The sequence below is a fragment of the Liolophura sinensis genome, unplaced genomic scaffold (assembly GCF_032854445.1).
Source record: "Liolophura sinensis isolate JHLJ2023 unplaced genomic scaffold, CUHK_Ljap_v2 scaffold_533, whole genome shotgun sequence".
NCBI lineage: Eukaryota > Metazoa > Mollusca > Polyplacophora > Chitonida > Chitonidae > Liolophura > Liolophura sinensis.
Window position 1 is genome coordinate 11,410 of NW_027018471.1, and position 11,769 is coordinate 23,178.

General features: G+C 36.7%; 2 long non-coding RNA genes across 2 annotated transcripts; both read right to left on the reverse strand.

Annotated features, from left to right (window-relative positions):
* Positions 1-378: 378 nt before the first annotated feature.
* Positions 379-6,728, reverse strand: LOC135481690 (uncharacterized). The gene is made up of 3 exons (XR_010446171.1): positions 6,527-6,728; positions 2,839-2,910; positions 379-698 (listed from the first exon to the last, which is right to left on the reverse strand). It is a non-coding gene; the product is annotated as an uncharacterized LOC135481690 (long non-coding RNA).
* Positions 6,729-7,279: 551 nt separating this feature from the next.
* Positions 7,280-10,714, reverse strand: LOC135481689 (uncharacterized). The gene is made up of 3 exons (XR_010446170.1): positions 10,520-10,714; positions 10,004-10,111; positions 7,280-9,525 (listed from the first exon to the last, which is right to left on the reverse strand). It is a non-coding gene; the product is annotated as an uncharacterized LOC135481689 (long non-coding RNA).
* Positions 10,715-11,769: the final 1,055 nt, after the last annotated feature.

An 11,769-nucleotide genomic window follows, 5' to 3' on the forward strand; every position in this document is an offset into this window, starting at 1 on the left:
CACAAATAAACTTTGAACCCTTTATTTATACTTATTTAACCAAAAAATATTACAAATGAACATGGACAAAGACATATTATTTGAACATTTACACCGATAAGGCAGTTAAAGTACTTTGGAAATTTATGGTATATGACCTTAAATTTGAACCATCACAAAAATTGTACCTTGTGTCTTATTCTGAGAGTTCTATTAATGTTATAAAGGTGTTTTGGGTTTTGTTTGGAAAGTAGGACGATATCCTAAGGAATAGGTAAGTTATCGCACCAAAAGTATATCTGACAACATTTATTTGCCTCTAAAACTGAACTCTGGGGGAAAATTTTAAGTCATTCACCTATATGTAATATACATTACACAATTTAAATATTATCACTTTCTACCTTCACTTTAACAAGTGGGCAAGAACTTTGCAATTTCTGCATTGATGTACTCATACTATCAGCAAGAATAATATGTAATGAGCTGATTATTACAAATATGTTATTAATGTTTACTCTTCTCCATATTTGGACGTTCCCGAGTATAGTCATTCGAGCATTACTGCACACAGTACATTTAAGTCTGTGAAAGGTGTAGGATGCATTTCTGTAGAAGGTCCTGGATTGATGGCTTGCATTTTGCTTGAAGTTCAATGAGATGAAGATAACGATGACAGTGCAAACTGTTCCACCACATCAGAAAATGGAGTGGTCAATCTGCCAATAAATATCACAGATGTTAATGAGAAAATATATATTTGACAGAGCTGCATGAAGAAAACATTTTTCATCAGGCAAATCAAATACTAGTACTTTAGAAGGAAAATGATACACCCATATGTGTTTCATACACACTGAATGCAAATCCTTGTTTACACAAACCAGAATGCCAGTTTGAAAACATGCTGTGCACTTGGTGTTGAAAGTGTCCACAGTATGTCTACTGACAGCAGGTAATGCCTCTCATTGAATTAATACCCATAATCAGGAGAAATTAAGAAAACATGACTGCTTTGGTTCACAAAAAGTATACTTTTTGGTAACATTTATGGCATTTACAACTGGAATGTGGTATTCCTCTTGAAGTAAGAGAAGGTTGTGGTTTCCCTCAGTCTGGTTTCCTCCCATCATAACACTGACTGCCATCATATAAGTGAAATATTCTTGAGCATGGCATAAAACACCAATCAAATAAAATACAAAACTCAGTCATGTGACATCAAAAATAACCTGTACACAGTTAGATTGAAGTTTTGCCTGATGAACTTAAATATCGTTCCATTTTTTTTCTGCGATGCCCAGAGAACAGCAGATAACACTAAAAAACTGCTGTTTTTCTCATTCTTAAAAGTCACACAACCAGGACCCATTGCTACGGTGAGGCTAAAAAGTGGTAAGCATGTAGATAAACTAACACTCTTTATTTTAGTGTGTTGTAACTATTTTGCCACACTGGACAGTTTTGCCTTTGGTGTAGCCTTTGTGATAGAGGTTTCTACACTGTCTGATTTAGTTCTGGCAATTTGTATAAAACTGAAGTTGACATCCTAAAAGCTGGAGGTGGGTACATCTCCTTAACAAATGATAGCCCAGCATAATGCCAATGCAAAGACACAAATTTTACCTTTGCAAACCAAAAGTAGGACAGAAAAAAAACAAACAAACAACTTGCACTTTCTGCAAAACAATTGTATGTGTAGCAGTTTTGGACGATGATTGTAAATATACAAACACATAACCTGAAGTGACATCCTTGAAACCAGAAGTGGGTATATCTCCTTATACTCCTATATTTAGCACATGTAACATCCCATCAGCTGATGCTATTTGGAAAAAAAATGCAATATGTCCATCAGCAAACTGGGTAATGTGACTTGGTGGCCATGTTGAATTTAGTGCAAAACCTTTAATAGCATGCTAGTCCATATAAGTCACTAAAATTTGGAAAATGTGAAATCCTTTTTATGTTTTTTGCAACCAGTTATTAGAAAACATTACATAAAACTATGCTATCTGATGAACTTTGAGATGCTGATTGCAAGTCACCAGAAGTTAGCAATTTTATTTTACTACAAGTGGAAAAAATGCAATGAAAATAACTGAAAATGGATTTTTTGAAACTAAGCAAACAAAGGGTTTATACACCGGTAGCTGGAGCAAAGAAAGTATAATAAACCTTCAAATTTGTTTGTAAACTACAATTGTAAGTATTGTAGATCGAAGAAAAACAAAAGAATAAAATGTGAGAATAGGTTAAAAAAAAGAGAAACTTGTCCCCTAAATAAATAAAGATTTCAATAAAATTGCTCATCAAAGTAATTAGTGTGCATGAAATGTGGAACGCTGAAGTATTTACATTATCTACACTCACAGAGCTTTGTTGAGTAAGCTTGGATGGGTGATGGTATATGTACGATAAATGTACCCTTTAGAGGCAAATTATAAGAATGGAATTAATAAACAAACCTGCTAGGGCAGTGGCCAAATATGATGAAATTCATGAATATTTGTTTTTCAACCAGACAGCTACTACATGAACATGCTTTATTATTTGTGTATTCTGTAGCTTTTGTTATGTAACTTTCTTTTTTAACCTTGTGTATTTATTTCTTTACTAACTTAACTGTTGTTTAATGACATACTAATGTGATGGCAGTAACTTTTATGGGTGGAGGAAGCTGGAGAAAACCCATATGTTGTCAAATGTTTACTGTTACCAATGTGCCCCAAGCTGTGAGAGAGGGAAAAACCTTTTTAAAAAAGCAAGTTGGCGTGACGTTAAAGACTATTTATAACATTACCATTATTTATTTATATAACTGGAGCTTTATACAGTACTCAAAAATATTTGACTTACATGATGATAGCCAGTATTAAACCGGGCAAATCTTGGGGAAAACTCACGACCATCTACAGCTTGCTGGCAGACCTTCAAGGATACGAATATAACATTAAGAATAAAGTTAACAGAATCAATGATATGCATGAAGTTGAAAAGTAAAGCACCCTCAAGGTCATAATTATGGCAAATTAAGATTTATACGACACACGAAATATGCAACAATTATTCATGGAGTAAGCTGGATTTCAAACTTGATGTGAGGTTACACAAAATGAACACATGCACACAAAATTTTATGAGAATGAGACAATGAGATCTGTGTGATAGATAGGTGGACAGAGTACAGGTGAGCAGACAGAATGACAAATCAAAATTAATGTCTGTTGCTGATTTTGAAGAATGTGATTAATGGCAAACAAGGCAGTCAGTGAACACCTGTAGCTCTCCTGACTGAGCAGTTCATAAAACTGTATAATGTTCAGCGAGATATGTTCAAATCCTGTCCTCTAAACCAAAATACAGCAGAATGACACAGACACATACACGTCATTCATACATTAGATAGTACTAAGATGTCGGAATTAAATCAAAAAGAAAGGCCAAAATTATTATGTACTGTCAGAAATATGACTGTTTATTATATACATAGCAGATATAGATTTCAGAGCAGCTTCATAGTCAGGTCATCAAACTACATAAAGTAGAATACAGAAAATATTTAAATTCAGAAAATATTGATTCTGTGACAAATTCAGTGATCAGCACATTTCCACAGTTTTCAAGATAAACAACTAATTTCTGCACCCTTCATTTGTTCGAACATGCTCTATCTGCATTTTAAATTTCAGCTTAATCGCATTAAACCTTGTCAAGAAAATGACACATAAACACTTTCAGTCAATCGTAATATTGCAGAAACAGTACATTAATTGAATGGTGTCTATGCATTGATAGAAAGCACATATTCTTCGTAACCATCAATGCACTGTACGTACACTACATAATATGTACATATAAATGTGTCAAATGTAGTCAATCAACCTGTGGGCAATGTTTAAAGGCGTGTATGTCCTCTTCTTTTCCACACAGCTCAAGGATTTTCAGCATACTTACAGAACATACATAGCCCTATTATACAGTCATTTTCAGCTTACAACTATAGCAGTTTTCTGTCTAGTGTCCAGCAAATACTGGGATAATTGCGATTTTTCACAGCTTAATCACAATTTAGGTCAAAAGTATACACATCAAGAAAAAAAAATAAGACCGGGTTCGAGATAAGAACATCAAACTATGTCGGGTGACATACTTACAATATTTCTACATTCATTCAAGACACAAACAGGTTGTATATGCATTATGTAACATGTCTTGTAAATGTGCCAAAAAGTCGTAAATCGGCCTTTTTTCAAATTTTGAAACCCTGTATATCCTGTCTTAAGACAACTCAAACATTTTCAGCATACATACAGTACATATATAGTCCCTTTCAATCAGCAATCTTGAACTCTACAGGTGTATCAGTTTTCTGTCACAAGACCTACAAATATGGGGAAATTGCAAATTTCTGATCACAATTTGCAACATAACTACATCTTACAGGAAAAAAATAAGAACAAATTCGTGATCTGGACATCAAATTATGTCAGATAGCATATTTAGAATACTGAAATTCCAAAAAACACACACACACAACAAAAACGTGATATCACTTCCTCTGTATCATGTAAAACCTAATTTGCATAAACATTGCATTCTTTCTTCCAAACAGTCTCCAGGGAACGCTTGTTATGTGTGCTAAATTTCAAGACAATCAGACAGGGTTCTGGAGAAAATGACTCTCAAACATTTTCATATCAAATGTATATGGCCGCCACGTCACATGACGTGAGGACACCCAAATCTTTACTCGTAAGAGCACATCTCCAGGTCTGTCACCTATCTAAGTTTCACGCATTTCTGTCGAGCCTCGTTCGCTTAGAAGTTTTTCAATTTTGAGAATGAAAAAACTGCAAATTTTTTGGCATGTACTACTTTCGGGTTGTTGACGTCACTTTCGGTAATGCAAAATTTGTCTGCCTGCCTTGGGATGATTGCATCTCTAGCTTCACTAGTTAAGGAGGTATACCCACTTCTGGTTTGATAATGTCACTTCCGGTTTTGCAAAAATTGTATTTTCGGAATCAGCGTCAAAAACTGCATATGACAGGACTATTTGCAGAACATCACCTGAACAAGTGTAGACATTATTAGCAAAAAACGAAATTTGGGGTTACAAGACAATTTAACCCAATAGCAAGCTTGTACAATTTTCAACCAAGAAAGTTCTCATTCTCAAACTTAACAAGCCTAGGCTTTGTACACATTCAGTTGAAATTTCTGCTCAGTCACATCAGCCGTTCTGGAGAAGAAGATTTTTTTCAGGTTTTCATCAAAATCCAAGATGGTCGCCAAGTCACGCGACAAAATCTACCTAAAAGTTAGGATGCACAACTTCAAGTCCTACAGTCCCCACAATATGCCTGAAATATTGCCAATGCAGCTTTTTGCCATAATCATTCATTCGTTCAAGTCCTACAGACAGACATGTTAAAATTTCATAAACTTCAGAATAACCATTTTCACCAGAAACGCGGCACAATTTTGGTGAGAATAATAATAAAGACAAATAATCTTAACGAACACAAGAGGGAATGGCTTGAACACCTAATTAAGATCTTGCCATGAAATAAACAAAAAAGGCATAAAATATTACAGTGTCTTAAATTCATAACATGCATAAAGAATGCAGAGCAGTGACTTCATATGTTATAGATTTGTAAATCGTTGTGGTTGTAAACGATGCCACTGTGGACTGTGGTATTTGTATACACATGGTGAACTGCATTTGGCAATCCGTGTACTGTTTGTGGCAATTGCAATCCTGTGATTGGTCAATTCCATGTTACAGGCACTACATTCAGATTGTTTTTTTTTATTCATTTTTTCAGTGGGAATATATGAAAAGAGCCAATGATATTAAGAGACACTGACTAATCATAATAGAGGCTAGTTTGTATAGTGTGACGGGTGCTGCAGACAACAGTGACTACTGACGTGTCACTTTGACATCTTCCCAGATCCCTGTGATTTGTTGTAAGACTGAACCTTAATTTTGTGGTTGAACTGACTGACTTGACTGAAACTTATGCTGCTTTAGCACAAGGAAGCACCAATCAAATAAAACTGTCAAAAAGGAAAACTTGAAGTTTTAAATGTAAATGTTTAACTGTCAAGTGGTGCATAAGTGATAGGTTCTGAAGGTGTCAATGGATGTCGGGGATACATAACAGGTAGGTGCTTTTGGTGCATATAAACTCTGAAACTGGACATGCCTAGCAGAATAAAATTATTCAGTGAAGCTCACATTAGATATGAGATTTTGTACTTTTTGAGAAACACAGTGTTTGCCATGGCCAAAGGACAGAGAAAGAGACAGGTGTCAAGGTTTAGGAAAAGAAAAAAACTATTCAATCAGAGGCAATAAAGCAACACTCAGGCTGGTAGGAATGTGCCAAAAACATATGTACATATGAGCAACAGCAGCTGTGTGAGATTGCATGGATTGGACAAAAATTGAATGTGTGAACTTGTTGGACTGCGATCTACAGCCCTATGATGTTGGTGTACTGGCCCATTCGCTCCCACTGTCAAGGACTCTTACCAGCAGGCTGAACGCCAGAGATCAAAAGCTGAGCAAAACACCTACAGACTGCTGCACCTGGGAAAGACCGCCGAGCTGTAGAATACTGCATCTGCCGACCACTGGACCACAACATCATACTGTCCTGAAGGGCTGAACTGAGATTTGAACAGCGAGGTGCCTTGGGGTGTGTGCGTCACAGAGAGGTTTGCCTGTGCTGAGTGCGGCTTCTCATCTAAAAGTAGAAAGTTGTACCATGGAGATACTATCAGGCAAAAATTGATTTATTTAATTTATCTGATTGGTGTTTTACGCAGTACTCAAGAATACATCACTTATACGATGACAGCCAGCATTATGGTGGGTGGAAACCGTTTGCATGCCGTTTGTTGCACTCATTGCAATGTAGTTTGAGACAGTCTAGTCAAGCACAATGAGGCATCAATAGTACAGATAAGGTGAAACACATAACAACCGATGCGGACAGTTCATTATACCCAGTAGCCAAGGACCACTGAGTCAGTGCACCATCTGGACACACACCACTTGGGGAAAAGCCATTGCAGCAAGGTGAAAGTGATGGCATTCTGTGACAACGTGTTCCCCACAAGGACAGCGGAGTGAAAGAAAGACAGGAAACTGGCTTTGCGGACGACTTTGCATCTAGGTGAAACAGTAGGTGCACAGAGGCCTACTGACAGACTCCAAGTGACATACAGGACTTCATATGTAGAAACCTGACTTTCGTAACAGATGCCATTGTCCTGTGTTATCAGGGAAATCACTGTTTGTGCAAGCAGTATTTGGCTATGACTGAGGAGGATGGCAATTTAATAGATGATCCAGCTAAAAATTTCCATATTTTCAATACTTTCTTCTCAACTGTCCCCATTCTTTAATAGATATTAATAATATAAACAAGGACAATTTTGTTCAAAGTCTTGAAAAACTCAGGGAACAAGTTGAGAGAAAAGTTCTTCATGATACTTTTTACTCCATACCAAATATCTTGTACGTTTCTGTTTTACAATACCTTTTAAGGCTTGATATAGATAAGGCTAGTGATCTAGACAATGTCAATTCTAAATTTCTTTCATCATCTGCGCCTATTATTGCAAAATCTTTTACCATGCTAATAAACAAATGTGTTATGACCAGACATGGTTATCCCTCTTCACAAAAGGGGTTCAAAGTTGAAAACTATCATCCAATATCTGTCCTACTCATTTTTTCAAAAATCACTGAACGACATTTACATAACTGTTTATATGAGTATCTCTCAAATTTTAAATTATTGAGCAAAAATAAATGTGGTTTTTGCCCCTCTTACGCTCTTGTGGAACTGTATTGCTGAAAATGGTTGAACACTGGTTTACGGCGACAGATAACACTGAAGTTATTGGAACTGTACCTGTAGACTTCAAGCAGGCATTTGATACTGTTAATCACAATATATTACTTAAAAAACTTAAAGCATACAAATTCACTCAACTGCTCTTACATTCTTCCAGTGATACCTATCCAACACACAACAAATGGTTGTTGTTGGAGGAGAAATGTATAATGCTAAGGATATTAAAGCCAGTGTCTTGCAAGGCTGGCTCCATATTGCGGCCTTTACTTTTTATACTATACATAAATGATCTACCATTATTTCTAAAGAACAATCTTATTATTTCTAATTATTTCTAAAGGGGCAATCTTCCACTCATTTGGCTTGTTCTCTGTATATGTGTGTCAGGGTTCCAGACAGCAGGAGGGCAGAAAAGGGTCGATAATGGGGCGTCTTCCACTACCCTACTTCCCCCGCTGGTTGGGACAGTTGCAGTGACAGCACTATTGGTTGTGTTGTTGAGTGTGTATGTATGAATGTATGTCACTTTTCAAAATACACAATGCTTTCTTTTATTTTATAAATACTGATGTATTTTTTTTTTATGTATTTTAATCTTTTCATATGTTTCCTACATACTGTTTTCTCTTTGAAGGTCTTTGGGAAGATCAGTTTCAGTGGAAATTGACCGAGCTACCTTCAATAAATAAAGATATTATTATTATCATATTATTAATATGTATGGGGAGGAACCAAAGGAGATAACTGCATTAAAAATAGTGTTTAGTGAGTGACAATTTTGAACTTGTTGCTAGCCCTTAGACTGACTATACAATCAGGCAACGTGTGGCTTTTAGCCTTGGACAATCTGCTCTGAGTAAAACAAGCCACTTGCTGAGTACTAACAAGGCAGAGGCTTTTAACCTGGCCATCAGTAAATGAGTTCCCAAAAACAAACTTTTCTCTCAAAATTTTGAAGAGAGAACACACAGCTGCCTGGAAGGGAGGAAAACAGACAGAGCTAAACCCTCTGCCACAAAGGCCATTGTGAAATGCTTAGGCCTGAACAACATACACTTTTATGGGAGACTTAAGGATGAGCTACACACAAGCTCTCAATGACACTAAAATGCACTGTTTTCTTCTGTCCCTGACAACTGTGGTTTAATAAAGGAAAGAACAAAAAATAAAGGAGTTCACGTTTGGGAATGTTTTGATTCATGCGTGAACGAGTTCCCCACTGATGCAGATAAGAAAAGTTTGAGGGAGTGTATGAACAGAAAATTACATTAGCAAAAAACATTTAAATGAATTATAATACCCCAAAGAAATGTGAAGATACTAGGTATGACCCAGTTATTAATATGTATAGTGAAAGCAAATACATTAAATGGCACACTTGTGTGACAAATACTGATAGCCAAAAATTTTTAAACCTAAATTGTTAAGATGAGTATTGATTACAGATGTACTTACAAGACAAACAACCTTAGAAACTAAGTAATATGTAAAAATGAAGCACAAACAATATGAATGAATAGGTGAAAACCAATTAAGTGACTACCCCCTGTATCAGTCAATGTTGAACTCTCCAAGGACAAGCTTGCACAGCTCCACCACTTGTGAGCACTGAATAGTTAGACACATCAGCTTAGAGAATTGGTGGGCTCCAAATGAAGGGGATAACCTGTAACAAGAGTTATTATTTTGTCACCCAAGAATTTGAAACACTGTTTAGACATTAAAATGATATTGGCAGCTGAATTACATGTGCATACAAAACAAATGATGAAATGGTGGAAAAGAAAATATGTGTGTAATAAACTGATTATTAGCGTTAGTAGTATGTAAAGTAAAACTCTAGGTTATATTTATTTCTTTATTTTATTTGATTGGTGTTTTATGCCGTACTCAAGAATATTTCACTTATACGACGGCGGTCAGCATTATGGTGGGTGGAAACTGGGCCGAGCCCGGGGGAAATCCATGACAATCCGCAGGTTGCTGACAGACCTTCCCACTTACGGCTGAAGAGGAACTCTAGGTTATAGGCAGGCAAGAAAACAGCGATGGAATACACAGTATCTAAATGCTTAACATAACTAGGCATAGTTCAACTACTACATTTAAGTTATACACACAAAAAAAAAATAAAGAGTACAAACAAGCCAGAATTTTTGACAATGTGCATCGATGTGACTTTAGAGTTGACAGCCTGAACTTCACAGCGCATTTGGTGAGAGTGCACATTGTATGGTCCTACTTCATGCACACTGAAACAGAGAACAATATGAATATCAGAGAAAGCTTGATATAAAGGAACTTGAGGGTAAATTTTAATATTTGTGAGTGAAATTTACAGCAGATAACTGCCCATGCACATAACAAAATGAGAAATGAGAAGTGATTATTGCAAAATGGCTGTAATTTCCCCTTTGACCTTTATGAAACTGAATTTGAAAGAAATGTGTAGTGGTAATTTTGTAACATAACTTCATACTTATTTGCAGAATGCTGAGGTAGTTTCCAGCGATTTGAGATTATAGGTACAAGTGTGAAATACACAGAAAGTTTTCGTTTGGCCAGGATAAAATATGGTAGCCTGGATGTAATGTATGATAACAATACATCAAGTTAAGAATTACCAACTTGGAATGAGTGTACAATTTGCTTACATGTACTTATGTAATCGCTGAAGGATTTCCCTACGTGGGTGACACAAGGATTCAAACTTGGGTCTCCACAGCCAACGTCCAGCGCTCTACCAACAGAGCTAAAGGGAAATTTCCACTAGCTACTGCTAGTATAAGCACTGGAAATCTGCTCCTGTTACACTCCTCCCCACTTAAATCCTCCCCTCTCTCCCAAAACACACCCACGATCACTGGCCCAGAGCTCCACACTTCTTGGAACCTGTTGGGTCAAGGTACCAGTGGAATGGTTGAAAGATTTTGCTACGTCGGTCAAATTCGAACTCGGGTTTCTGCAGCTGATGTCCAGCGCTCTACCAACTGAGCTAACAGGCAATTCCTGCTAACTACTGCTAGTATAAGCACTGGAAAGCTGCTCCAGTTACACATATACACTGCCGTGGAACCCAGTTGTCAATGAAACATATGTTTGTTTACACAGCCACTCAGAACAACACCCGGTGACCTAAAGCCCTGACTAATGCACCTTACCTACAAGATTTGTAAGTTACCGTGCCAACATACATGTACGTAATCATGTGTTGATTATATTATTCATTTGATTCGTGTTTTACGTTGCAAACAAGTATTGAAAGCCAAAATTGAAACTGAAGTTAAAGTATAGTTGCGAAGGGCAGCAATTGCAGGAATATGCTCTGTGCGTTGTACATGAATTATAACTGAGTTAAGTTGTAATTATATAATTATAATTAAATCATAATTTAACTCAGCGACCCCACGGTGTCTTGCAGTTACAATGTCTTGTAATACTGCACCCACTGATAAAATTGGGGGACGGACAGGAGTTACCAGATAACACCCCCTATTGGCAAAATGGGGAACTAAAGTAATTGCTGCACCAGAAAAATCAGCATTTAGGTCCATTTACCTCTCTGTTACTTATGACGTACTGGTCACTGCCAGGATCCCGGGTGCTCGAAACTATATGAATCCTGATCCCCAGTCGGAATTTCAAGGTTTAAAATTCACACGTTTAAAGGCGAACCAAATGCGATTAAATGATTTTTTTCATGCTATAAGGTACATGCATTAATAACAATATGTTATTGTTAAACTATAAATGCTCGGTACCATACCGGTACTGCACACAGGTACCTAATCTATAGCTGTACGTATGTGTAAATAATACACACGTGGTTGTTGTTTCACCATTTTCTACTTCGCTGTGGGCTTTGTATTGTGGCATTTGATTGGTCGAATGACGCCCTGCCAATGTCACA